We start from the raw sequence: 5,266 nt of genomic DNA, 5'->3' as shown, positions 1-5,266 counted from the left end.
CCATTATTATCAATGCATCTTGATTACATGTTCGATCTTTCTCCGACTGTAAAAGGTGGTAGAAATCATCTAGTTCTTCTTCTTTGGCTCTGGTTGTTGGTGCATATATCTGAATGATAATGGTATTCACTGGACTTCCTTGTAAGCGTATGGATATAATCCTGTCACTCACGATGTTGTACTTCAAGATGGATCTAGAAATTACGTTTTTTACTATGAAGGTAACCCCATTTTTCCTTTTCTTTTCATCTCCAGAGTAATATATCAAGTCAAAACTGAGAGAAGAAATGCTCAAGTAAGAGAGCTGAAGAGAACAGCTCAAGAAAGTAAACAAAGTATTACAAGTGAAATATACAATGGGATGGAGTTAGAAGATAGAAATAAAGAATAAATTCAGTATTTCTCACAGCTGAAACCTTAAGTTTCAATACTAAAAAATCTTATACTAAAAAATATTGAGTGCTGCAAGAAGCACCATAATAAGATGGTCCAAGACAACATAAGGGTCTTTAAAGTTGTATTGTTTTGGGTAGAGTGTGGCTTGTCTTCCAAGTATTTTCTTGTTGATTTTGAAGTAACAACTATACAGTAGTAGAGCTAGCAGTAGATCCATAAATTGTCTGTTGTTGTTAAAAGTGAAGAAGACGGACCTGAAGTGCTTGCTGCAGAAATCAGACTTCAATATAGATTAACTATCAATGTCAAGAAAACAGAAATTCTCACTACTATACTGCAACTTCATGATAGATGGATAAAAGACTGAAATTATCAGCAACTTCATTTTACTTGGATTCATAATCAAGACCCCTGATACCAGCAGTCAGGTGATCAGGAGGTGTATTATATAGGAGAAGTTTGTAGTCAGGGAACTCACCAAATTACTGAGGAATAATGATAGTTTGAAGATTGAAGTGTTCCTGATTCTGGCCATGATCTTTTCAATTACCTAGTGTGTATACATCTGAGAGCTGGAGAATGAATAAGGATGAAAAAGTAAGAATTGATACCTTTGAGTTGTGGTTTTGGAGGAGAGTACCAAATAGCTCATGGGCAACCAAAAGAACAAGAGATATATATGTCTTTTTTTAATCCCGTTTTTAAAATTTAGATTTTAATGAAGCTTATAGAGAAACTGCGTTTCCATTCATTCATTGTTGCACAATTTCCTCCCTGCCCTCTTCACCCCCCAGTTGTTTGAAAAAAAGAATTTTTCAGTGTTATACAGTCACTCCCCAGTTCACTTTACAATGCAGTTCTTATTCTGGATTCTTGCCATGCCAATAACAACTAATCGTATATTCCTTTTATACAGTTCTCTCCATCGTCTGTTTCAATGCTGTGGACATGATTTATCCCACTTTTCTTAGTTTCCCCAAACCCCAATGTCAGTCTTGTTTTATAACAGTGGCATTGTGCAGTATTTGTCCTTTTGTGACTGACATATTTCACTCAGCATAATCTCTTCCAGCATCACCAATTTTGTATATTTCATGAGTTTATTGTTTTTCAGTGCTGCATAATATTCTGTTATGTGAATATACCACAACTTCTCTAGCCATTTGTTTGTTTATGGAGAATTGGGTGGTTTCCAACTCTTTGCTATTGTGAACAAAGTAGCAATAAACATGGGTGTGCATATATCTTCTTGGGTAGCAGTTATGGTTTCTTTACTGTATATTCCCAGTAGTGGAATTGTTGAGTGAAATGACATTTCTACTTTCAACTTTTTGAGAAAGTGCCATACTGACTTCCAGAGTGGTTGCACCATTTTACACTCTCACTAACTTTGAATAAGATTTTCAGTTTCTTCACAACCTCGCCAGCATTTGTTGTTTGCCACTCTGTTGAATTTTGCTATTGTTACTGGAATGAGATACTATCTCATAGTGGTTTTGATGTGTAGCTCTCTTAGAGCTAGAGATTTTGAACATTTCTTCATGTATTTGTTTGCCGTCTGGTGAAGTGTCTGTTCATATACTGACCCATTTTGCAATTGGGTTCTTTTATTTTGGTGTGGTGTTTGAATATTCTATAAATTCTAGATTCTAGAAGTCAGAAGGCTTCAAAAGGCAGCACAGGAAGACAAAGTAAAGTATTACAATGAAAAATGCACAGAGCTGGGGTCAGAAAATCAAAATGGCCAAACACACTCAGCATTTCTTAAGCTCAAGGAACTGAAGAAGAAATTAAAACCTCAAGATACAATACTTAAGGATGCTTTTGGCAGAATATTAAATGATCCAGGATGTATTAAAAAAAGATGAAAAGAGTATACAGAGTCATTTTACCAAAAGAAATTGGCAGACACAGAAGAGTTTAAGGAAATAACTTATGAGCAAGAGCCTGTGGTGATAAAGGAGAAGTTCAAACTGCTTTGAAAGAATTGGCAAAAAATAAGGCCCCAAGAATTGATGGTATACTAATTGACATATTTCAACTAACAGATGATGCCTTAGATGTGTTCACCAAGTTTTGCCAAGAAATCTGGAGGACAACCACTTGGACAACTGACTGAAAGAGATCTATATTTGTTCCTATTCCAAAGAAAGGTGATCCAACAGTGTGGAAATTATTGAACAATATCATTAATACCACATGCAAGCAAGATTCTGTTTAAGATGTCTGAAATTATCGAACAATATTATTAATACCACATGCAAGCAAGATTCTGCTTAAGATTATCCAACAATGCCCAAAATAGCACATCAGTGGAAAACTACCAGTAGTGCTGCAGGGTTTAGAAGGGGTCTTGGTACTAGGAATACTGTAGTTAATGTCAAAGGAATCTTGGCTGAAAGCAGGGAATACCAGAGGAAAGTATATCTGTGTTTCATTGATTACACAAAGGCTTTTGACTGTGTGGATCACAACAAACTGTGGCTGACTCTGAGAAGAATGGCAATCCCAGAACACTTGATTGTAATAATGTGAAACCTATACTTGGACCAGGAGGCAGTCATCAGAACTAAACAAGGAAATACTGCGTGGTTCAAAATTGGGAAGGTGGACACCAAGGATGTATCCTATCTCCATACCTTTTCAATCTATATCCAGAACAGATTATCCAGGAGGCTGGGATGTATGAGGAGAAATATGGCATCAGGATTGTAGGAAGATTCATCAACAATCTGCATTGTGCAGATGACACAACCCTGATTGCTAAAACTGAGGAAGACCTGAAGACCTTGCTTTGAAAGGTCAGGAACTGCAACCTTCAGTATGGATGCAGGCTCAGTATCAAGAAAACAAAGATTCTCACCACTGGGCAAATTGACAGCAATATGATGGATGGTGAAGGAATTGAGTTTGCTTGGCTCCACAGTCAATACTTTTGGCACCAGCAGCCAGGAAATGAAAAAACAAACAAACAAAAAAAACCCCAACAAACCATACTTCGATGCGAAAGCCTGTAGTTAGAGACCTTCTCTAAAGTACTGAAGAGCAATTATGTCAGTCAGACTGGAAACTAAGGTGAACCTGATACAAGCCATTATCTTTGCAATCACTTGCTATGCATCAGAGAGCTGGACAATGACTAGGCCTGGTAGAATGAGAATTGGGCTTTTGAGCTGTGGTGTTGGAGAGGATTATTGAATATACCATGAACTGCTAAGAAAACGAACAGGTTCATACTAGAGAGGGTTAGGCTGGGCTCCTTCTTGTAGGCAAAGATGCTGAAGCTTCATCTGACTTACTTTGGACATATTGCAAGAAGGGACCAGTCCTTAGAGAGGGACATCATGCTTGAGAGGGTGGAGGGACAGAGCAGGAGAGGAAGACTCTTGATGAGATGGATTCATTCAGTGACTGGGATAATGGATGTAGATGTCTCAGAGACAATAAGATTAACACAGAAAAGAGCAGGGTTTAGGGCTGTTGTACATCGGTTTGCTATGAGTTGCAAGTGACTCAACGGCACATAACAGTAACAACAAGTCCCTTATCAGGCGTTGTTGTTGAGTGCTGTCGAGTTGCAGGAGACTCATAGCGACCCTATGAAGGAGAGTCCTAGATGCTTGGGTGCCTTTAATCCTCTCTCCAGGTTCATAGATATCAGACATATCATTGCCAAATATTTTTTTCCCAGTCTGTAACTTTCCTTTTTACTCTATTGGAGAGGTTTTCGATGTTCATACGGATCTGATACTTAGAAGGGTCCAGTAATCTATTTTATCCTTTCCTGGTTGTAGGTTTGTCAGGATGCTTGGAAGACTGTTCATGTTGTGGATTAAGGCTTCTAGGGATCTTCCAAGCTTTCCTCTAATGAAGTTTATAGTTCTTAGTTTTAGCCATAATTCCTTGATCCACTTTGAGTTGGGTTTTGTATATGTTGTGAGGTGTGGATCTTGCTTGAATTTTCTGTAGATGGTTTTCCAATTTGGCAACACCATTTGTTAAAAAGGCTGTTGTTTCCCCTCTTAACTGATTGGATCTCCTTGTAAAAAATCAGTTGAGCATAGGTATAAGGGCTGATTTCTGGGTTTCCAATTCTATTCAGTTGATCTATGCGTCTTTTATTGAACCAGTACCATGCTGTCTTGACCACCATGGCAGTGAAGTAAGATTTGAAATCAGAGAGTGTGATGCCTATCTTTTTTTCTCTTTTTAAGGAGTGCTTTGCTTATTCAGGATCTCTTTTTATTCCAAATGAAATTGGAGATTGTCTTTTTTATCTCATTGAAGAATGGAATTGCTATTTAGGATTGCCATTTTCACAATATTTAGTCTTCCTGTCCATGAGCAAGTTATATTCTTCCACTTCTCCAAGTCTCTTTTTGTTTCTTGTAGTAAGGTTTTATAATTTTCTTTGAACAGATTCTTTGTTTTTCTGGTTGCATTTACTTCCAAGTATTTAATCATTCCATTAACTATTGTGATAGGTATTGTTTTTCTTAGCCTCAGTTCTGTATTCTCTTTGTCACTGTAGAGTAATCCAATTTATTTTTGTATACTGATCTTGTATCCTGCCATTTTGCTGATTGGTTACCTATGTCCAGTTGTTTTCTTGCTGAGTCCTTAGAGCTTTCTAACTATACAATCATATCATTGGCATATAGAGATAATTTTACCTCCTCTTTACCAGTTTATATAACTCTTACTTCCTTGTCTTATTGTTATCACTAAAACTTCCAATACAATATCGAATAGGAAAGGTTATAGTGGACATCCTTGCCTAGTTCCTGTTCTCAAGGTGAATGCCTTTAATCTCTCCATTGAAAACAATGTTGGCTTTTGGGTTAACCTATATACTTTTTGTTGTTGTTGT

Source organism: Elephantulus edwardii, unplaced genomic scaffold (assembly GCF_000299155.1).
Source record: "Elephantulus edwardii isolate Elephantulus edwardi_28Jun2011 unplaced genomic scaffold, EleEdw1.0 scaffold00120, whole genome shotgun sequence".
Lineage (NCBI taxonomy): Eukaryota > Metazoa > Chordata > Mammalia > Macroscelidea > Macroscelididae > Elephantulus > Elephantulus edwardii.
Note: the sequence above shows the minus strand (reverse complement) of the source record.